Raw genomic sequence first — 25,289 nt, 5'->3', positions numbered from 1 at the left:
GCGGAATAGTTAAGATTTACTTTACACTAATTCAAGGGTGTGCTTCGGCTTAGTTTTTTTTTTAAATTAAGTCCAAAGTTGGGGTCAGACACCCTACCCCACCCTTACGGAAATGTTAATTAAAAATGTTCTACGGCAAAACTCTTTTCGAAACTAGGTGCAATGGGAAGCTGAATAGCTAAAGTGTACTTGACAATAAATTCAGGGTGTGCGTCGCCTTAGTTTTTTTTTTTAATAAGGTCCAAATTTGGGTTCGGACACCCTACCCCTCCCTTACGGAAATGTTACAAAAAAAATGTTTTATGGCAATACTTTTTTCGCCAGCAGGTGCAATGTGAAGCTGAATCGCTAAAGTTTACATGACAAAAAATCCAGGGTGTGCATCGGCTTAATTTTTGTTTATACTTTAGGTCCAAAGTTCATGTCGGACACCTCTCCCCACCATTACGGAAAAATCAATAAAAAATGTTGAACGGCAATACTTTTTTCGCCACTTGGTGCAATGGGAAGCTGGATAGCTAAGGTTTACGTGACAATAAATCAAGGATGTGCTTCGGCTTAGTTTATTTTTTTAATAAAGTCCAAAGTTGGGGTTTGACACCCTAACCCACCCTTACGGAAATGTAAATAAAAAAGTTCTACGGCAATACTTTTTTGCCAGTAGGTGCAATGGGAACCTGAATAGCTACAGTTTACTTGACAATAAATTCGGGTGTGCTTCGGTTTTTTTTCTTTTTAAATTAGTCCAAAGTTGGGGTCGGACACCCTACCTCACCCTTACAAGATTTTTTTCGCTACTAGGTGCAATGGTAAGCTGAATAGCTAAGGTTTACTTGACAATAAATTCAGGGTGTGCTTCGGCTTAGTTTTTTTTTTATTAAGGTCCAAAGTTGGGGTTGGACACCCTACCCTTCCCTTCAGAATGTTAATAAAAAATGTTCTATGGCAATACTTTTTTCGCCAGTAGGTGTAATGGGAAGCTGAATAGCTAAGGTTTACTTGTCATTTATTCAAGGGGTGGGCTTTGGCTTATTTTTTTTAAATCAGGTCCAAAGTTGGGGTCGGACACCCTACCCCACCCGTACAGAAATGTCAATAAAAAATGTTCTACGGCAAAAAAAAATTCGCCACTAAGTGATATGGATAGCTGAATAGCTAAAGTTTACTTGACAAAACATCCAGGGTGTGCTTTGGCTTCTTTTTTTATAAATTGTGTCCAAAATTGGGGTCGGACACCTCTCCCCACCATTACGGAAATGTCAATAAAAAATATTTTACGGAAATACTTTTTTCGCCATTTGGTGCAATGGGAAGCTGGATAGCTAAGGTTTACTTGACAATAAATCAAGGGTGTGATTCGGCTTAGATTTTTCTTTAATTAGGTCCAAAGTTGGGGTCGGACACCTTACCCTACCCTTACGGAAATGGAAATAAAAAATGTTTTACGGCAATACTTTTTTCGCCACTAGGTGCAATTGGAAGTTGAATAGCTAAAGTTTACTAGACAAAAACTCCAGGGTGTGCTTCGGCTTATTTTCTTTTTAAACTAAGTCCAAAGTTGGGGTCGGACACCCTACTCCACCCTTCCGGACATGTTAATGAAAGATGTTCTAGGGCAATACTTTTTTCGTCACATGGTGCAATGGGAAGCTGAATAGCTAAGGTTTACTTGACACTAAATCCAAGGTGTGCTTGGCTTATTTTTATGAGATAAAGCCTTTTTTTTCGAAAGGATTGTTAATATATGTGTTTGTCTTTTGTTTGCTTCTTGGTTTTTTTTTGTAGTGGCATTGTCGGTTCCTTTTAGACTTATGAGTTTGAATTTTCATTTTGTATCTTATTCCTCTCTGTTTCGTTTCTGATAAATTGATTTTTTTTTTATTGTTTTATCTTTCACGTTTGTAAACCGCCGTCCATCGTTTAAATGACTTACCTCAAATTTGGAACCTATAATCATGTTGTCGACGATATAAGTATCTGTAGATATTAACTGTTTAATTTTAACTACTTTTTCAAGCATATCATTTACTTTGAGTAATTTACACTTTTCGGCTAAAAGATACATTTTGTACTATATGTGACAAAATTAAGAAGCCGTTATGTGCATCGTTAATTTACAGTATCAAACTACAGAAGGTCATATTTCTACATAATTGTAAATATAAATTGTTGAGGATTTTATTTATCAACCCATCTTTTCTGAATGCACAATCATAGTCGGAAAAGCCGATCAGAACATAAATAGGTACAAAAAAACTAAACACTCTTTGCAAATCGCCTTTGTCTGTGTGGTTTTTTTCAGTATTCCAGTTGCTTCTTTGAAGCTTTTAGTTTACCACCCGCTGTAAGTATGGAAAATACAATCTGTTCGTTTTTCCAGTTTTTATCAGATTGACAGTGGATTAAAAGATACACAACAGGTATAGTCTAAATGTCTACATCATGACAGATTTGCACTACAAATCAAAGATGTATTGCACATTCTTTTTGATTATTATAATAGTGCTTTTCAACTGGAACATAATGATTAGAATTTCGACTTTTTTCTTATTCAAATGGGCGTTTCAGCATTAAACGATTGATTTTTATGTTACTGTATTCCTGACATGTCATGTTGTCATTTAAGTGGTATATTTAACATCGCATATAAGCCAAGTCAGGAAAATGGAAGGTAGTTCGTTTCTGTGTGTTTTGCATTGCCGTTTTTTTTTTTTTATTGTACTTCAGTGTTTCTATTGTTTCGTTGTTTTCCTCTTATAGTTGATGTGTCCCTCGGTTTTCGTTTGTAACCCTGATTTGTTTTCTATCAATCGATTAATGACCTTCCAACAGCGGTATACTACTCTTGCCTTTATTTTTACATTGATATTCAAATGCTATACTCGTGAACTGGATTGTTGAAATTGCATGTAAGCAACACTTGTAAACCGATTTTAATCTAGAACTGAAAATCTGAATCTTTTTAATTGACCAGATATAACAGGCTGCGCAATATAAAACTAAGTCATGGTAATTTTTCCACCCTTATTTAGACTCCTCTACTTCGGTGAATTCAGTACTTTTCAGATTTTTCGCTTGAAATAAATTAAGATCGTTCAATTAATTTTTACCAATTGTTAAATAAATCGTATGCTATTGTACTAGACAACAAAATACTGAGTTGAATAGGGAACACAATTGCGTTGAATGAAAAGCTACTTATTAGAATTGCATTTTCTGGATGACTTATGTCGTAACAGCACTGAGTTAACAAACAAATAAAAATGTGAAAGATAACTTTAATTTATAAGAAGGCTTGACGTGTTTACGTTCAAGATGTTCTGATGATATTAAAATCAAACTGACCGTTCAGAAAATATTGGTAAGTCATGAATATTTTTTAGGTGTTTATGAGAGTACAAAATCTGCTTAGTAAATATTCGTTAATTTTGTTGACACATTCTGTTAGAAATCAATCTTGAATTACACAATACATCGATTTATTATACACGTTTAGTATTTTTTACCAATTGATTAGAATACTGAACCTGTAGAACCAATAATTAGTGCCAGCAAAATTGGTGTATAATTGTTAGGGTTTGTGTTCGTTCAAATTAGAAGAAACACTTAATATTTATATGCGTAACAAGGGATTTATTTAGTATATTACTTCATCGGAAACATTCAGAACCCAAAAAATAAAGTTCTAAGTGTAAACACGTCCCGCGGTGTTTGGCCAAATGTTTAGAAAAGAATTACCGAATTTATAAAAGGTTAAATTTTCATCACTGAATTAGAACGAAGGTTTCATATTAAAATTTGAACAGATTACATGATGTAATAAAGGTTTATTATTCTAGTCAAAAGCAATGACTACCGAGTTGATGATACACACAGGGACTACCATATTAGTATGGTATAGTTGAGGTTTTGACGATAAGAGTTCTATAGTTATAGTTTACCCTAGGAAACTTACATAATTATTGTATTACAAACAGTAATATAATGGTTGTTTTCAATGTTTGGATATATTATTTTTTCCCGGGAAAGCATTATACTGTTACGGGACGGGGGTGTCCAATAAGTAAAGGTATTTGCATACAAGGTTATATATACCCTGGTTTTCTATACTCTTGGTAAATTCTAGTATAAAACTGTCATCTCTGGTGTCGAGTTACAGACTAAGTTATACACGTTAATCGTTTGTCAACATCGTAGTAAACGTAGTAAAACATCTAGGTCAATTATGGTTTGGTCCATTTATCCAACGGGGATGCAAAGGTTCATGTATTAGGGCCGCAGTCTATCTGAAGACTGTTGTGCACTTGCTTTTATATCTCTGTCCCACCAACGTCTCGTGCTCCTATGGAGATGGTGGGCAAATTACGTTATGCTGATTGGATGCTGATCTCAGGTCATTAGGTCACTGACGTCAATAAACATAGTGATGCAAATGGCGGCGATCGGAATGTTGACATTCTGTCGAGTCGGGAAATGGACAAACGGGACTTATCTAAGCTTACTCTTAGCATGTATGGGCCCCGGTTACAATATATATGCTAAACGCTAATAAAATAACAAGGTAATAAAGCGGGAACGTGTGAAATAAGGGTAAACAGAAGATGGGAACAGTCATTCAGTCAGTGGACCCCCCGTGGTCAAACAATAAAGACGAACTCTATACTATTATTCCCAGAGACCTTACTAACAATATATAAGTATACACAATGTTCATCAAATGTCTTTGTATACGCGTTGGCTACCAGTAAACGACAAACGCGAAAATAGAATAGAGTGTTTACTGAGTAGCGAGAAACAGTCGTATGTACAAACCTACAGCTTATACCCTAAACCGTAACACTACCCCCAACCCAGGATAAGAGTTCGTCCTCGAACTTAAAAATACACCTACCTAATAAATACCTACTTATCAACCTACTAAAAAATTAATACCAGATCTTCTTTGTGTGGTTGCTGGCTCTCTCGACATGGTAAATTAATTACAATAATCATCATTAGTGTCAATCTCTGGTACTGAGATCAAACATTTGTACTATAATTCTGGTGTCAATAATATGACAATTGAGATACTCGCAACTCTGGATATTAGAATATATCTGGTTTCAATGTAAAGTGTTTGCTCTACTTGGTGTAAACTTCATGGTATAGTTGGTTCAAATAAATAAGTGGCTAAATAAATGGTACTTTAAATTGTACATGTCACCCGTCACAAAGACACGTCAGCGAATCACAACAATACCATATGAAAATATTCCACAGAACTTCCTTCCGTCACACAGACACGTCGATGAGTCACCTGGAACACTGGCAAACTAAAATTGGTAACATAAATACTGCCTGGTATTCCACAGACATTCCACCCGTCACTTAGACACGTCGGTGAGTCACCAGGACAATACCAAATAAAAATATTCCACAGACCTTCCATCCGTCACATAGACACGTCGATGAGTCACCGTGAACACTGGTAAACTAATATAGGTAAAAAAAATACTGTATGATATTCCACAGACATTCCACTCGTCACATAGACACGACGGTGAGTCAACGGGACAATACCAAATAAAAATATTCCACAGACCTTCCATCCGTCACACAGACACGTCGATGAGTCACTGGGAACACTGGTAAAACAAAATATATAACAAAATACTGCATGGTATTCCACAGACATTCCACCCGTCGCTTAGACACGTCGGTGAGTCACCAGGACAATACCAAATAAATACATTCCATTGACATCTCATCCGTCACTCAGACACGTCGATGAGTCAATCAGAATATTTCTGTATACTAGTAAATAATACTGTAGTCAATAAAAGGTCCAACCATACAACTCTGTTTATCATACAATGGTCTATTAAAATGTTATTTATTGGTAACATGAATGCATCCATTACACCACCTCAGCAGTTTCAACTGATAGAACAATAAATATTTAACGAGGTGCAACTCTTCATAAAAATACTGAAATATTTAACGAACTCATTTTCCGGTATCAAAACTTAATACTAGTATTACTGGTACAAAACTCACTTTCAGGTATCGAAAATGACTATTACTGGTAAAAATCTCATTTTCATAACAAATATATATATTAAAAAAAACATGTTCACATGCTAACATTCATGGTATCTGAATGTAACAAACATTAACGATTAAGTTCTCTTAGGACAGTCTCTAATGGCGTGTCCTTTCTCATTACAGAAATAACAGAACTGGTTTGCCTTGGCATTTATACAAACAGACGTTTCAGATTTTGGTTGCTGTCTAAACTTTTTCTCTCTAGCCCTAAAAGTTTCACATTTCAGAGCACAGTACAACGCTCCGTCAATGGTTTCTACATTGCTTTGTACAATATCCAATTCTAAATCATGATCATTTAGTGCTTTTCTAAATGCCCTATAAGTTAAATAGTCTCTGGTATCGAGACTCGAGGATGGGTAAGCCATTTTGACAAGCCTTTTTATATTATCCGCCAGATCCTGCAATGGTTGACCTGGTTTTCTTACACAAGCATCAATTTGTGACATATATACATCTGTCAGGTTTTCAGGAGCAAACCTTTTGGTTAACAGTTTAACTAAATAACAATATGTTGGGATATTATCTATCTCTATCAGCTAAAGTCGACAAAGCAGCACCATTCATACATGTAATAAGCTTTAAAATTTTTATATCCTCAGATCAATTATTTAATTTTGCAACAGCCTCAAAATGTAACTTGTACTGAAGCCAGTTAGTGGTCCCATCATAATTTGATGGTTTTGTATACCCAATAAATAGTCTCGATGCATACTGGTTCTCGGTTAGACAACTGGTTTGATTCACTACTCCCGCATACTTTATTGGTAACATTAGAACTTGTATTCTCACATGAACAATCATTGGTAACTTTTGGTATTTAATCTAAAACACTCATACACAAATTTGCCACCTGGTCTTCTATTTTCGATATACTACTTAAAAGTGATTCAGGAAGATTTTCAAGCTTTTCTACTTTTTCTTTATTTATCTTTAACTGTGTTTCAAATTAAAATTATTAAAACGGTCCCCTAGGGTATTCAAATTTCTACTGAACTGGTTCACTATATTTGTGTAGACCTCAACCTTCTTATTCATGGTATTTACTACATCATCTGGGCTTGATGCACAAGATTTATCACTAACTGGGGTAGATGCACGACTGTCAGGAACAAAATTTTCTGAAGGGCTAACGCAACTACTCATGTTAATTGTTTAAATTAAATCTGTTTTACATGTAAGTCAAAAAAGTTCATAAATAAAAAATACTGGTTCAAGTCTCTACTCTCGAGGTGTGGTTTTATGCGTATCCCACCGCCGGACACCAAATGTTACGGGACGGGGGGTGTCCAATAAGTAAAGGTATTTACATACAAGGTTATATATACCCTGGTTTTCTATACTCTTGGTAAATTCTAGTATAGAAATGTCAACTCTGGTGTCGAGTTACAGACTAAGTTATACACGTTAATCGTTTGTCAACATCGTAGTAAACGTAGTAAAACATCTAGGTCAATTATGGTTTGGTCCATTTATCCAACGGGGATGCAAAGGTACATGTATTGCATCGACTGCGGCACTTTTGGTTTGCTTTGCCTTTGGTCAGTTTCCTTGGTATCAGGAGTGACTGCCCTGGTAGCGGGCCGCAGTCTATCTGAAGACTGTTGTGCACTTGCTTTTATATCTCTGTCCCACCAACGTCTCGTGCTGCTATGGAGATGGTGGGCAAATTACGTTTTGCTGATTGGATACTGATCTCAGGTCATTAGGTCACTGACGTCAATAAACATAGTGATGCAAATGGCGGCGATCGGAATGTTGACATTCTGTCGAGTCGGGAAATGGACAAACGGGACTTATCTAAGCTTACTCTTAGCATGTATGGGCCCCGGTTACAATATATATGCCTAACGCTAATAAAATAACAAGGTAATAAAGCGGGAACGTGTGAAATAAGGGTAAACAGAAGATGGGAACAGTCATTCAGTCAGGGGACCCCCGTGGTCAAACAATGAAGACGAACTCTATACTATTATTCCCAGAGACCTTACTAACAATATATAAGTATACACAATGTTCATCAAATGTCTTTGTATACGCGTTGGCTACCAGTAAACGACGAACGCGAAAATAGAATAGAGTGTTTACTGAGTGGCCTGAAACAGTCGTATGTACAAACCTACAGCTTATACCCTAAGCCGTAACAATACAACAACACACAAGTTGTCGATTTCTCTTTGACAGTGATATTAATTTGGCTTCTTATTAGGGTGTATTTATTCCATTGGCTCTTTAACCAAACTTCACAGAATCAATTATTCAAATCATAGACGTCAAATGAAGCAAATAATCTTTGACCCTCGACTATTTACCTAACAGGAAATTCATATGCAGAACAACAAAAGAGAGAATCATCCCCCCTTTTCCCAAATTCCTTTTAGAATCAAATGCATAGTTTTATCTTTTTTTTATAAGAATGAGTTCTTTTTCATAAAACGAAGTTAGACAATACATTTTAAAACTACTCATGGTTTATTTATCTGCTTCAAAACGCGATTTTATATCTTCATCATTATATTTTTGGTCGGACAAATAGCGAAAAACCGTCAAAATGTTATTTGTCCGCTATTTGAATAGCCACTGTATTTTGTGTTGTTAATTTTTGGATTATTTGGTGTTGCTAATTTTTGGTAAGATATTTTGTTTATGGATGTGTAGCCCAAAAAGAATTACATGCACTCCAAGTGAAGTGACTGAAGTCTGGTATTGTTCCTCTGGTTGGTACATGTATGTCCGTATTTTTAATTTAAGCAAGCACCTGTTCATAATGATTTTCGCCGAACAACTTTATAGCATACTGCGCATGCTCCCTCAGACCCTAAAACCACAATTCCTGCTTCTTTGAATTTGAAATACGAGGGAAGTTTTAATGTTGGTATTGTCATGTAAAAAGTAAATGGATGTTATATATGGTAGATGTCTGAGTAATACATGATTCAATTACATTTTTGTAGTTCCTCGAACAGGCCATGCATCATTGATCATCTCTTTGAAAGTTAATTTAGACATGTTTTGCATTTAATTTGCTATTATTGATGTCATAGGGCATCATTATCACTTGATTTGCCAGACGTTCACCGCAAACTATAAAAGGCTTTGAAGGTTTGCCGGAAGTTCATCACAAAAATTGCCAAAATTTCACTGCAAACTATATAAGGCTTTGACAGTTTGCCGGAAATTCACCACATAAATTGTCAGAAGTTTGCCACAAACTATATAAGGCTTCCAAAGTTCGCCAGAGGTTCACCAGAATCTATATAAGGCTATACAACTTTGGGGCAGACAAGCCGTAACCTTCATTTTCATGATAAAAAGTAATGGTGAAGTTGCCGCAAACTATTTGCAGCAACCTTACCTCAGTGTTTGCGGCACATCTGCCGGAACGGTTCGCCAGAAGGCTGATTTTTCAGTAAGGGTGCGTGCACGCATATATTTTTTTCCTATACTAGCCCACCCACCAAATATGAACTGAAACTCTTCATCTAACAGGTCTTAGTTTTTTAATTCTAATAGGGCAGTTTCTCAACATGTATTTTCTGATACCTAGGAAATAAATCTCCTTATCCCCCCCCCATCTATCAGATATTAACTGAAATGGCCCAATAATAAGTATATTTATATAAGTAAAATACGGAAAAAAGTGGATCTTTTTCACAAAATTTACTTCTGGATACTATGTTATGATCATAAACAACCTTCTGTCCAAGTGTGGTAGAAATCCTGGATAGTTTAAGAAAGTTATTAAATTTCAAAAAACTTTAACCACAGAGTGAATATTTGTGGACGCTGATGCCGCTGCCACTGCCGACTACTACGGAATGTAGAATAGCTATCAATCTTATTAAAATATTGATCTCTGATTACGTTATACTACATATGAGATCTAACAACGACCAATATGTAGTTTGACTTCTGACGATTTCACACCTGACTTTTTAAACCAATTAGAATTCCCCTTAAAAAATCTTTGAAGTCTTTTCGATGCATAAATGTATATATGGCTTATCGATATCATGACGATATGTCCTGAGAATACCAAAAGATAAAACCGTGGGTAAATGACGACAGCTTGTTACTCTTTTCAGAAACAGTGTCGATTGGTAAGCATTTATTAAACATTGGCATCGAATTAACATCACAAAATAACATTCAATTGAGATGTTTCTCGAAGCAGGTAGATTAAAGAGACATGATAATTTTAATTTGTTCCGCTCAGCCCCTCCCCCCCCCCCCCCTTTCGATAAAACGAACCCAACTTTCAACCACAGGGGTTTGTTACAATTTACAGGGTTTACTATCCATACAAACCCGAAAAAATCAACAAGGTTCCATACTACAAAGGATAGGCAGGGATTCAGTTTGGAGGAAATTGCTTTAAGAGGGGTGCCATTTTTTAAAGGTGTTTATATTTGTTTTTTCTTAAAAAATTTCAAATTCAAATATTTCGAAAAGTTTCAAAAAGAAATCTTATATGCACAAATAGATTTTTAAGAACTATGACCAAATTTATATCAAGCCAAATTCAGACAGTATCAACTGTTCAGGGTTTGCTCAGCGAGGCATTTTATTATAATATAGAATTAAGATGGACAAAAACAGTTCAATTGATGCATATGTTTTGTGGTGGAGATTAGAGTTTCATTAGATAAGGGTAAATTATATTTCTTTGCAATGTAAAAGTACAATTTCGGAGATATCCATTCACTTAAACACAAGTAATTGTCTGGAAACTAGAAAAATGCTGTTTTTGGCCCTTAATTCCTGCATCAAATAGCCAATACCCCCAAACTCAATCCAATCCTTCCTTTTGTGATATGGAACTCTGTGATACAATGTCAGAGAGATCCATACACTTACACACAAGTTATTGTCAAGAAACTACAAAAACGAATGTTTTTACCCCTTTTTGGCCCTTAATTCACATACTGTTGTCACACACTTTAGGAATCTGTTATGGTTAATTATTATTTCAAAGTTTTATGCCATATTTTCTAAAGTATGTTAACACTAATGAAATCTATACGCAATCCTTGTAGTATAATTGGCAATTACACCCATCTTTGCTGAGAAATCGAGGGTCGAATCATCGACAAGGAGAATAAAGAGTGTTAAATGCTTTTTGATGTTGTAAGCAGTATGTTACTTCGAAAAATACATTTAGAGTTTAATACAGTCTGGTTTCATATGAAGCCATTTAAGAACTTTGAGCTTTCTATGATAGTATTTTATTGTTTACTCCAAATATAATATGATTTAATATAGTTTTATATATATATCTGTTGGTAGTAGTTCTTTTATTATTTCTGTTTAATATTAATAAAAACTTATATAGACTGGAGGGTTAAGAGCTGGTCTTATTACATTTAAATAGCTGTGTGGACCTCTATATGATTTTGGTTGTGTTTGCAGTTGCTGTTTCATAATTGCAATTTGCATACACCCCATATTTACTTTTTTCATATGTTCATGTGATTTTACTTACAAAACTTTTAAGGTTGTACATAACACTACAGAGAGATAACTCTGTAAAAATCGATTAATGATTTAATCATTTGTATATATATATGTTCCAGACCATATGAGTATTTGGACCAAACGCGTACCGTCCAGTCTGTATGCATACTTTTAAAAATGGTCTAGACTGTTCTCTTACGGTCTGCCAGGTTATAAGACTTTTATTTGATGCCTTGACATTACAGATCAACATAACTGAAATCTTATTATTAATATAAAAGGTTCAATTGTAATTGGAATACAAACTTTTAAAATGTTTTAAACTATTTAAAAGTTAATCTCCTGTATGTCAGGGAAGAAACTGGACATAAAGTATATAAAAATCTGTTAAAAAAACAATAAAGAATAATTTTATGATAAAAAAAAAGTGTTGAAAAATAAGCAAAGGATGAAAAAGGTTTCTTTTTTACTGTAAGAAAAGCAACTGGGGATATAGGGTTGCTGATATTTTTGGTAAGGATTGAACTCGTGTTATGTTATGAGTGCAATAGAACTTTTGACATACACAATTAAAAATGTACTTTGAAAAAACATACGGAATTGAATTGCAAGCTGCAGGAAAACAAACAAGAGATGCAAATGCAAAGGAACAGACATGAACAAAACATGTAAATGTAAGAAATCTGATGTTTATTGTGCCAGCAAGTATCACCGGTGGCGAGAGTGCTAAAATAAGATCCTTGTGCCAGCAAGTATCACCGGTGGCGAGAGTGCTAACATAAGATTGAAACAGCCAGTTAAATACAGAATTAGTCAATTTCAGTTGATGTAATGTTTTCCACTTTATTCATCTAATTGTAATAATATTAAATTGTAATACTCAATAGAAATTTTTTGATAATTTTGTGTCTAAAATAAACCAATGTGTTTCAAATACATGTATGGTCAAGCTCGTACTAGACCGTATGAGTATACTCGTACTGGACCATACACGTACAATCCAAATACTTATATGGTCTGGAACATATAAACATAGGTACTTTCTCCTTGTAAAGATGTATGAATGTACAGCCTCGGTCAAACCTTACCGGATAGCTCGAACGGACGCCTAACGGATAGAAATAAAAGTTGTCTGTTGACAAAATTGTTATCCGTTGGGAGTCCGTTGGTGTACTGACAAAAAAAAACAGACGCTTAACGAATGCATAACGGGCATGCAACGGAGATGCAACGTACGAGAAAAGGAAACGTAACGGACAGAACGGATTTCGAACGTACATCCAACGGACGAGTACCGCATAAAACAGACACCCAACAGAAGCGTTCCGGATAAAACGGATGAACAAGATATATTAAAGGCGACAATAATAATACATGTAAATCGCATAAATATTCAAAATGTTTCTGTGGAACTGGTTTTGGTTTGTTCTTCAAAATGCTGCCAAAGGGCAGTGTCTGGCCTGAATAAGAGCTGGTTGATTGTGAAGACGTGCCCTTACTCTCAGATCGATTATGAATAATAAGAATTCATGAACCTTTAGAAATCTAATTGGCATTTCTGACGCGAAATTTTCCATTGGCATTTATCCGTTTCAGATCCGTTCATCATCCGTTTTATCCATTATACGTCCGGTAGAAGTCCGTTTCACATTCGTTTAACATCCATTTTATCCATTAGATGTCCGTTAGAAGTCCGTTTTTGAATTGATCTACAAGACCTCCAACGGATGTATAACGAACACGTAACGGATACAAAACGGGAACGAAACGGACGAGTACCGTACAAAACGGACGCTTACCGGACCTTCAGCGGACATTTAATTCTAACTCTAAACATGCTCAAACTTTTCCACCGGACAGAACGGACGTCGACGGATAAAACGTACGGTTAACGGAGATGCAACAGACATGGACGGACGTCTAACGGATAAGAACGGACGTCTAACGGACATGAACGGATTGAAAAAAGTAATCCATTAGGCATCCGTTCGAGCTATCCGTTAAGGTGTGACCGAGGCTTACAAAATGTATAAAAATGATTATTTTTCAGATCACTTTATTGGATGGACCTATTCTTCAGTGTAGTAAATACTCATGTACAATTAGAAAATTGGTTATGTCTGGCCATGTAACTGTTCTTTTGTACAGCTTGACTGATATATATGAAATCGTGTAATAACAAATGACTTAAAAAAAAATAATTAAATGTTTGGGAACTTTCTTTAGATAATACTGGAAAGTATTATATATATATATATACCATGTATACATGAACTTTGCTCATTGTTGAAGTTTGTATTGTGACCTATAATTGGTAATTCTGTGTCATTTTGATCTCTTGTGGAGATTCGTCTCATTGGCAATTATACCACATCTTTTTATATAACATACCTTGATTCTATTGAAGACTAAAACATACCAGCAGCAATATAACATTTTTATTGTATTCCATACATCAGGACTATGATGATTCAGCATCATTCAGCAGCAGTACATGATGTAAATTAACTCATTCAAAATAATCAATTACAATTGCAAACTGATTATAAAGAAGCAGTTTGACAAATGAATAACCATCTTGAGAATGATTAAGGGTCGAGATTATTTCCATGTTTTCAGCACATCAAACTAATCATAATTTATCACAGAATTCTGATAAACAAAAAAAGACAGAAAATTTATTTATTTCAATAAATCATTAATGAAAATTACAGTTGATATTGTGATACATGTACATACTTTGTGATTGCCTATTCTGTTCTTTTCCTGCCTCTTGGAGTCTCTAGCTTTCTTTTCTTTATGAGTAAATTCCCTTCAAAATAGAATAGGATCATTTCACATAAAAACATATTAGGTGAAGGTATCTTGTGACCTGAGTAAATAAAAAAACCAATATGTATTTTATTGAAATATGGTTTGAATTGCACATATGGTAGCACTTAGAAGACCAAATCGACAGGAGCTCATTGTTTCTATGTCTCCTAGCAATGCAACACACAGTAGAAAACAAAACATTTGAGTGGAACTTTGCTGAAACCAAATATACAACATCCCAATACAAAGAAAATTCATATTTCAGTTAACTTTAATTGTAAATGGCCGTATATCTAAGCAATTGTTCAATCCCATAAAAGAAATACATGTATTTTATTAAGCACTTGGAAACCACTTTTTTTTTAACAAATTCTGTCTATTTTTAAAATCTTTGACCTTGATTTCAAAATAGTTGTTGGGAATTCTTAAGGATTATATTATCACATGGATATCATGGTGATTTTTTTATTTATAGTACAATGTATTAACATGTATATGCAAAATAATGTAGGAATTCATATATATTCTAGTGTTTTATATTGTCATCATGTGTAATGAATGTGTTGGCGTTATAGCTTAATTTAAGGTATAGGCTTCGCTTGTTGTTAAATTTAAAGGTTGTATGGTGGCCTATAGCTATTATATCTCTCATCTACATTTGTGAGGCATTTATATAGTAGATAGTTGTCCTATTGGAAAACATTCCATACTTATAGCTTTTTTTATACTATCAAAACTAAAGCTTGTACATACAAGGTTTTGTATAAAGTGAGACCTAACATCCACGTATTCCAACATCAATCCGAATTCCGATAGCAAACACTCTTATTCGGAAGACTCCATATGCATACTATAAGTAGTTCATTGTAAATATTACAAAATATTGATCACATGATGCTAGTATAACTAGACTTGCAATTGCTGTACATCAGTTCGACACTAATTTAGTGTTTCGGCGGTTTTTGTGTTATATGCTAATGATATATGTATAACATTTATGAAAGGGTTTAAGCATTGTATGCCCGCCATCATCAGGGATTTACCTATATCAATTTATTTCAATTTTGTCGTTGTCAATAAATCAGAATATTTTTTTCTTTTTTTTATGCTTTTTATAAGCTATTATTAGTTTGCTTGAAAATATTTCGTTGCAAACTGCATCCTGTTTTAGTAGATCCCGAGGTTTACTAATGCATTGTTTTAATTGATGAATGCATGGATTAAATTTCGTTGCCAAAACTGAAGGAATTTCCTTTGTGTTTTCTTTGGCCTTTTTCTGATTAATTCAGATCAATTACATGATAATGCCTCAGTTATGTACTTTTCGATTTTAATCTCCTTTTATCCTCTCTTTATTATGTTCAATCTGAACTGTAACAAAATATCTTGTAATGTATCTGATAATTTCGCCCTTGATAAACCCTGCAAACACATGTCTACTGTGACAGCTTTTACGCTCAAGATAAAGGAAGACATTTGTCGGTTTAAAGTGTGTTTTCACATCCAAAATATTTTTACTATAAAATCTTGTTCCTTTGAAAATATTAACATCAAGAAATATTATTTCTTTAGATGAGAATTCTAGTGTGAATTTCAGGAACGGATGATGATTATTTGCTAACTCTAACAAATTCTTTATTTCCTTCCAATCGCCATGGTATTATATGTTATTCAGGTCTCAGACAGGGTATATACTGTGACATTCCCGGCTTAGAGTTTATATCCCCTGAGCCGAAGGCGAAGGGGATATAAGCCCTAAGCCGGGAATGTCACAGTATATACCCTTTCTGAGACCTGAATTACACATATATTACGGATTACCCCTGACTTAATGTTATTTTCCAGTGCAGGTATTTGTTGACAACACATATATATTGAAAAACCCAACCTGATATGTTCGGCATACGTGAAGAATTTTCTAATTTGCTGTGAACATAATTTTATCGTGTATGTAATAATTTATAATAACACTTTTAACATCAAATTAAAATATTAAAAGTGTTAATTGCGTGATTTTGTATCAAAAATGTATTGTTGACTGAAGCACGTCATTATTTTCCCTCTTTGAACCTCTGACAGTCTGATAGCTTATGACTACGTCACATAGTAACCGGTGTTATGATGACGTTTTTGAGGTTCCAATTGGGGATAAAAACGTCATATATACCCCGGCAGTTTCCTGAATATATACTGACATCTCTGTGTTGTTATCCAATCAGAAACCTCGACACATTTGTAGTCCGTAATATATAAATATAATACCATCACGATACCTTCCATAGAAAAATATATTTTTTCTATGTTCAAACTTAGAAAGATTTTTTTTCATAATTTTATACATGAGTATATCACAGATTTCCGTGCTGGGCACTGCTCCTATCGCGGCTCCTATTTTTTGCTTATAAAGCTGTCTATTAAAATCGAAAATGTTGTTCTCTAAAATTGATCTGAGGAGATAGATTAAATCATCCGTAGGTAGGGATTTGATTTTGTAATCTGAATTATTAAACTGATCATACGAAATTCTAACTGCCGATAATAATTCATCAACCAGGCAATTAGTGCGCATTGAAACTACATCAAAACTACACAGCCAGCTAACTGCATTAGACTTAACTCTTTGCAACTTGTATATTAGATCAGATATATACGTATGTTGTTTTTGTACCATAGGTACTAACAAATAATCGATATAGCGTTCATTAAATTCTGTGACAGTACCAACCTGAGATATGATTGGCCGACATGGCGGCATTATGTATCAATGATAAACCCATATTTATTGATTTTTTACTAATTCCGATTCATTTAATCGGTGTATTTTAGGCAGGATATGCATATACCAAGGCCCATAATCAATTTCATTACCATTGTTAAGGTAATTAAATGTGGAGTAATCTATAACACCTTTGGTGCACATGCCTTTGACATATGTATTGAAATTACATCTAAGTGCTTTTTTGTCAAAGTTTTCAAATTTGGTGTAATGTTGTGTATTTTTAAAATTGACGATCGCCTTTAAGAAGGTAATTGATCTTATCTAAAATAACAAAATTGCTACTTTTATAATGATTAATGATTCATCATTTAACAGAGAAGAAATACCGGACCTCTGTAAAAGATTTAGATTGTTTCGAAATTTTAGAATTTGCATTGAAGATAGTTCGTGCTTTGTATTGAACAGGTAATTTTCAAGGGTGTTGCAGGTTAAAGGTGGCGTGTGTCCAGATTTAACTCTGAAGTGATGAATTTCATCCAAGTTACCATGATATAAGTAACGACATCTCATTTTTCTTGCTAATTCATCAAAATCATGTTATAAGTCCTGCTTTGTCCTTTTGACTGACGGTGAAGAAATGAATTTCAAACCTCTAGATAAAACCAAATACTCGCCATCAGTTAATTTTCTATGCGAAAGATTAACAACCTTTTTCTAGCTTGTGATAGCATAACTGTTAGCTTACTTTGCTGCATTGCAGCTTTGTTTTTATGCCTTCGTTTATGTTTATTTCTTTTAGCCTATTTCTTATAATGTCTAGCAATATCTGTGAAGACAGAGACTAGTATCTGAGAGACTATTATCAATTCAATATCAACAGAACGAAAATGTAGGAGGCGTGGTGTATCAGCCTCAGCGGATTTTCATTGGCTTGTTTACTTCTGTATTTATGTTTAGAGTAACACGTACTTCAATATAGACCTTTAATGGAAAATATAAATTTCCAAAATTACATTATAGACAAAAACAATAAATATTATTGTTTTTTCTTCACTAGGTATCAAGTGCCAAACACTAGTTATTTCAAATAAACCAATAAAATATTTATTGTTTATTCCAAATTCTGAACACAAGTAAATGCAAAAATAGCTTTCTATTAATGTGTTCTTATCATCAAATGTTTCGTTGGAAAAAGCTTCCTGTGTGCTTTACATTTCCAAAGATTGTTACAGTAACGCCAATTATGTGAATCAGACGGGATTGACCAAAGGTGCCGAACTTCCTTAATTAATTTACAGAGAAGTTAATAACAAATGTTCTGCGGTAACTTTTGTCAACACTAGGTTTAAATTAAAGCTAGGTAGCTGTGGTCTACTTGAGAAAAACAAACACGTAGTGTTCTATGGCTTATTTTTTTTTTTTATAAAGTTGGTTCAAAGATTGTGTGGAACACCGTACCACACTTCCTTACAGACAAGTTAATAAAAAAATGTTCTACGGCAATACTTTTGTCCTAACTAGGTGCAAAAAAAGGCCGGGTAACTGTCTACTTGCGAAAAAACACAGGGTGTTCTTTGGCTTAGTTTATTTCATTTTTAAAGAAAGTCCAAAGTTGAAGTCGGACATCATACCCCACTACATTACAGAACAATTAATAAAAAATGTTCTACATCAAACTTTGTGTCCGTTATATGCGCAAATGAAAGTTGGGTAGCTAAGGTCTACTTGACAAAAACACAGTGTGTTCTACGTTTATTGAATTTTAAATAGTTCCAAAGATTGAGTCGGGCAGTCTTCTTCACTACCCTACAGAAAAGTTAATAAAAAATGGTCTACGACAATACTTTTGGCTGGGTAATAGAGGTATACTGGAGAAAAAATTCACGGTGTTCTTCCCCAAAGTTTAAACGTAGGTCTAAATTTTGGGTCAGACACCCAACCCCACTACATAACAGAAAAGTTAATAAAAAAAATGTTGTACAACAAAGCTTTTGTCCGCACTAGGTGCAAAGAAAGGCTCGGTATCTGTGGTCTAATTGAGACAAAAACACAGGGTGTTCTTCGGCTTTGTTATTTTTTTTAAAGTAGGTGCAAATGGAGGGTCGGACACCCTACCCCATTACATTACAGAAAAGTTAATAAAAAATGTTGAACGACAAAACTTTTATCAGCACAAGGAGAAAAGGGAAGCTGGGTAGCTTATGTTTACTTGAGAAATAATCCAGGGTGTTCTCCGGTCTAGCTTATGTTTTTTTTTTATAGTAAATCTAAAGTTGGGGTCGGACATCGTACCACACTACACTACAAAGTGAATAAAAAATGTTCTACGGCAATACTTTTGTCCGCACTAGGTCCGTGTAATTGTGGTTTACCTGAGAAAAAAACACAGGGTATTCTTCGGCTTTGTTATTTTTCTTTAAAGAAAGTCCAAATGTGGGGTCGGACACCCTACCCCACTGCCTTACATTAAAGTTAATAACAAATGTTGTACGACAAAAATTTTGTTAGCACAAGGTGCAAAGGGAAGCTGGGTAGCTTATTTCTACTTGAGAAATAATCCAGGGTGTTCTCCGGCTTAGTTTTTTATTTTTATAGTAGGTCTAAAGTTGGGGTCGGACACCGTACCTGACTACATTCCAGAAAAGTAAATAAAAAAATTATTCAATGGCAACACTTTTGTCCGCACAAGGTTTAAAGAAAAGCTGGGAAGTTGTAGTCTTCTTGAGAAAAAACAAATTGTGTTCTCCGGCTTAGTTTATTTTTTTTTATAGTAGGTCTAAAGTTGTAGTCGAACACCGTACCAAATTACCTTACAGAAAAGTTAATAGAAAATGTTCTACGGCAATACTTTTGTCCGCACTAGGTGCAAAGATTGTCCGGGTAGCTGTAGTTTACTTGAGAAAAAACACAGGGTGTTCTTCGGCTTAGTTATTTTTCTTTTAAAAAAAGTTCAAATTTAGGATCGGACACCCTACCCCACTGCCTTACGCAAAAGTTAATAACAAATGGTGTACGACAACAATTTTGTCAGCACAAGGTGCAAAGGGAAGCTGGGTAGCTTATTTCTACTTGAGAAATAATCCAGGGTGTTCTTCGGCTTAGTTATTTTTTTTAAATTAGGTTCAAATTTAGCGTCGGACACGCTACCCCATTACATTACAGAAAAGTTAATAAAAAAAGTTGAACGACAAAACGTTTGTCAGCACAAGGAAAAAAGGGAAGCTAGGTAGCTCATGTTTTCTTGAGAAATAATCCACGTTGTTCTCCAGCTTCGTTTATTTTTTTTTTTAAAGTAGGACTAAAGTTGGGGTCGGACATCCTACCACACTTCATTGCAGAAAAGTTAATAAAAATTTGTTCAATGGCAATACTTTTGTCCGCACAAGGTTTAAAGAAAAGCTGTGTAGTTGTAGTCTACTTGAGAAAAAAAAACAAAGGTTGTTCTCCGGCTAAGTTTTTTTTTATCGTAGGTCTAAAGTTAATGTCGGACACAGTACCACACTACCTTATAGAAAAGTTAATACAAAATGTTATACAACAACACTTTTTTCAGCACAAGGTAAAAAGGGAAGCTGAGTAGCTTATCTTTTCTTGAGAAAAAATCCAGGGTGTTCTCCGGCTTAGTTAATTTTCTCTGATAGTAGGCCTAGGTCTAAAGTTGGGGTCGGACACCGTACCACACTACCTTACAGAAAAGTTAATAAAAATGTGTTCAATGGCAATAACTTTATCCGCACCAGGTTTAAAGAAAAGCTGGGTAGCTGTGGTCTTCTAGAGAGAAAAAAACACTGGGTGTTCTACGGCTAAGTTTTTTTTTATATAGTTGGTCCATAGTAAGGGTTGGACACCGTACCACACTACCTTACAGAAAAATTAATAAAAAATGCTCTACGGCAATACTTTTGTCCACACTAGGTGCAAAAAAGACCGGGTAGATGTGGTTTACTTTAAGAAAAACACTACATAACAGAAAAGTTAATAAAAAAAATGTTGTACAACAAAGCTTTTGTCCGCACTAGGTGCAAAGAAAGGCTCGGTATCTGTGGTCTAATTGAGACAAAAACACAGGGTGTTCTTCGGCTTTGTTATTTTTTTTTTTAAAGTAGGTGCAAATGGAGATTCGGACACCCTACTCCACTACATTACAGAAAAGTTAATAAAAAATGTTGAACGACAAAACTTTTATCAGCACAAGGTAAAAAGGGAAGCTGGGTAGCTTATGTTTACTTGAGAAAAAATCCAGGGTGTTCTCCGGCCTAGTTTAAGTTTTGTTTTGTAGTAGCTCTAAAGTTGGGGTCGAGCACCGTACCACACTACCTTACAAAAAAGTTAAAAAAAAAAAACAATACTTTTGTCCGCACTAGGGGCAAAGATTGTCCCGGTAGCTGTAGTTTACCTGAGAAAAAACACAGGGTGTTTTTCGGCTTAGTTATTTTTCTTTAAAGAAAGTCCAAATTTGGGATCGGACACCCTACCCCACTGCCTTACGCAAAAGTTAATAACAAATGTTGTACAACAATAATTTTGTCAGCACAAGGTGCAAAGGGAAGCTGAGTTTACTTATGAAAAAACACAGGGTGTTCTTCTGCTTAGTTATTTTTCTTTAAAGAAAGTACAAATTTAGGGTTGAACACCCTACCCCATTACATTACAGACACGTTAATAAAAAAAATGTTGAACGACAAAACTTTTGTAAGCACCAGGTAAAAAGGGAAGCTGGGTAGCTTATGTTTACTTGAAAAAAAAATCCAGGGTGTTCTCCGGCTTAGTTTTTTTTTAAATAGGTCAAAAGATTAAGTCGGGACAGTCTACTTCACTACCTTACAGAAAAGTTAGTAACACATGTTCTACGTCAATACTTTTGTCCGCACTAGGCGCAAAGGATAGCTGGATAGCTGTGGTCTTCTTGAGAAAAAACACACGGTGTTCTTCGGCTTAGTTTTTAATTTTTAAAGTAGGTCCAAAGATTAAGTATGTCAGTCTACATCACTACCTTACAGAAAAGATATCAAAACTGTTTTACGTCAATACTTTTGTCCGCAATTGGTGCAAAGGGAAGCTAGGAAGCTGTGGTGTACTTGAGAAAAAACACAGGGTGTTATTCGGCTTAGTTCATTTTTTTAAGTAGGTTAAAAGTTTGGTCGGACACCCTACCCCACTACCTTACATAATTGTTAATAAAAAATGTTCTACGTCAATACTTTTGTTCGCACTAGGCGCATAATAAAGCTGGGAAGATGTGGTCTACTTGTAAAACACAAGGTGTTATTCGGCTAAGTTGATTTTTTTTAACAGGTCCAAAGATTGAATCTGACAGTCTACTTTACTACCTTACAGAAAATTTAATAAATCATGTTGTATGTCAATAATCTTGTCCGCACTAGGCGCAAAGGGAAGCTAGGTAGCTGTTGTCTACATGAAAGAAAAAAACGCAGGGTGTTCTTCGGCTTAGTTTTTTTTTTTAAAGTAGGTCCAAAGTTGGGGTCGGACACCCTATACCAATACCCTACAGAAAAGGTAATAGAGAATGTTCTACGTCAATACGTTTGTCTGCACTAGGCGCAAAGGGAAGCTGCTGGGTAGCTGTGGTCTACTTGCAAAAAATCAAGGGTGTTGTTCGGCTTAGTTTTGTTTTTAAGTAGGTCCACAGTTGGGATCGGATACCCTAACCAACACTTACAGAAAAGTTAATTTTAAAATCTTGTACGGCAAAACTTTTGTCCGCAGTAGGTGCAAAGGGAAGCTAAGTAGCTGAGGTCTACTTGAAAAAAAATCCAGGGTGTTGTTCGGCATAGTTTTTTTATTTTAAAGTAGGTCCACAGTTGGGGTTGACACCATACCCAACCTTACAGAAAAATTAATAAAAAATGTTCTACTGCAATACTTTCGTCCACAATAGGTGAAATGGGAAGTTTAGTAGATAATGTCTTCTTGAGAAAAAACACACGGTGTTCTTCGGCTTAGTTTTTAATTTTGAAAGTAGGTCCAAAGATTGAGTCGGTTGAGTACAGCTGAGGTGTACTTGAGAAAAAATCAAGGGTGTTGTTTGGCTTAGTTTTGTTTTTAAGTAGGTCCACAGTAGGGGTCGGACACCCTATCCCATTACCTTACAGAAAAGGTAATAGAGAATGTTCTACGTCAATACGTTTGTCCGCACTAGGCGCAAAGGGAAGCTGTGTAGCTGTGTTCTACTTGAGAAAAAATCAAAGGTGTTGTTCGGCTTAGTTTTGTTTTTAAGTAGGTCCACAGTTGGGGTCGGACACTTACAGAAAAGTTAATTTTGAAATCGTGTACGGCAATACTTTTGTCCGCAGTAGGTGCAAAGGGAAGCTTAGTAGCTGAGGTCTACTTGAGAAAAAATCCAGGATGTTGTTCGGCTTAGTTTTTTTCTATAAAAGTAGGTCCACAGTTGGGGTGGACACCATATCCAACCTTACAGAAAAGTTAATAAAAATTGTTCTACGGCAATACTTTAGTCCACATTAGGTGAAATGGGGAGCTTAGTACCTAATGTCAACTTGATAAAAAATTCAGGGTGTTGTTCGGCTTAATTTTATTTTTTTGAACTAGGTCCAAAGTTGGGGTCGCACACCTACCCAGCCTTTACTTAAATTTTTATTAAAATGTTCCACGTCAATACTTGTGTTCGCACTAGGCGCAAAGGGAAGCTTAGTATCTGATGTCCTCTTGATAAAAAGTCCAGGGTGTTGTTCGGCTTAATTTTTTTTTAACTAGGTTCAAAGTTGGGGTCGGACACCCTATCCCACCTTTACAGAAAAGTTAATAAAAAATGTTCTACGGCAATATTTTTGTCTGCACTGGGCGCAAAGGGAAGCTGGGCAGGTGAGGTGTACTTGACAAAATATCAGGGGTGTTGTTCGGCTTAGTTTTATTTTTAAGTAGGTCCACAGTTGTGGTCGAAAACCCTAACCCACCCTTACATAAAAGTTGTTTAAAAATGTTCTATGTCAATAATCTTGTCCGCACTAGGCGCAAAGGGAAGCTAGGTAGCTGTTGTCTACAAGAAATAAAAAAACACAAGGTGTTCTTCAGCTTAGTTTCTTTTTAAAGTAGGTCCAAAGTTGGTGTCGGACACCCTACCCCAGTACCTTACAGAAAAGTTAATAAAACTGATCTACGTCAATACTTTTGTCCGCACCAGGCGCACAGGATAGCTGAATAGCGGTGGTCTACTTGAGGAAAAACATAGGGTGTTTTTCGGCTTATTTTTTTTTTTTTTTAAATATGTCAAAAGATTAAGTCAGGACAGTCTACTTCACTACCTTACACAAAAGTTAATAACACATGCTCTACGTCAACACCTTTGTCCTCACTAGGCGCAAAGGATAGCTTGATAGCTGTGGTCTACTTGAGAAAAAACATATGGTGTTCTTCGGCTTAGTTTATTATTTCTAAAGTAGGTACAAAGATTGAGTCGCTCAGTCTACATCACTACCTTACAGAAAAGATATCAAAACTGTTCTACGTCAATACTTGTGTCTGCAATAGGCGCAAAGGGAAGTTATGAAGCTGTGGTGTACTTGAGAAAACACACAGGGTGTTATTCGGCTTAGTTTATTTTTTTTAAGTAGGTCCAAAGTTGGGTCGGACACCCTATCCCATTACCTTACGTAATTGTTAATAACAAATTTTCTACGTCAAAACATTTGTCCGCACTAGGCGCAAAAGGAAGCTGGGTGTTCTTCTGCATCGTTTTTTTTTTAAAGTAGGCCAAAAGATTGAGTCGGACAGTCTACTTCACTACCTTAAAGAAAAGGTAATTACAATGTTCTACGTCAATACTTTTGTCTGCACTAGGTGCAAAGGGAAACTGGGTAGATGTGGTCTACTTGAGAAAAAACACAGGGTGTTCTTCGGCTTAGTTGATTTTTTTTTAAATAGGTCAAAAGATTGAGTCGGACAGTCTACTTCACTACCTTACAGAAAAGTTAATAAAACATGCTCTACGTCAATACTTTTGTCCGGACTGGGCGCAAAGTAAAGCTAGGTAGCTGTGGTGTACTTGAGAAAGAACACAGGGTGTTCATCGGCTTAGTTTATTTTTTTGAAAGTAGGTCCAAAGATTGAGTCAGACAGTCTACTTCACTACCTTACAGAAAAGTTAATAAAACATGCTCTACGTCAATACTATTGTCCGCACTAGGTGCAAAGGAAAGCTATGTAGCTGTGGTCTACTTGTGAAAAAACACAGGGTGTT

General features: G+C 35.3%; 2 long non-coding RNA genes across 2 annotated transcripts in view; both read right to left on the bottom strand.

Moving 5' to 3' along the window:
• The window catches only part of LOC143071074 (uncharacterized), a 53,630-nt gene extending 51,578 nt beyond the window's left edge, over positions 1 to 2,052 (bottom strand). The window contains exon 1 of the long non-coding RNA XR_012976780.1: positions 1,934 to 2,052. This is a non-coding gene — a long non-coding RNA (uncharacterized LOC143071074). The remainder of the gene's footprint in view (positions 1 to 1,933) is intronic.
• The window catches only part of LOC143071050 (uncharacterized), a 161,001-nt gene that overhangs the window by 129,319 nt on the left and 6,393 nt on the right, over positions 1 to 25,289 (bottom strand). The window lies entirely within an intron of this gene.

The sequence above is a fragment of the Mytilus galloprovincialis genome, chromosome 1 (assembly GCF_965363235.1).
Source record: "Mytilus galloprovincialis chromosome 1, xbMytGall1.hap1.1, whole genome shotgun sequence".
NCBI classification, from domain to species: Eukaryota; Metazoa; Mollusca; class Bivalvia; order Mytilida; family Mytilidae; genus Mytilus; species Mytilus galloprovincialis.
Note: the sequence above shows the minus strand (reverse complement) of the source record. Positions and strands in the feature narration are given on the sequence as shown.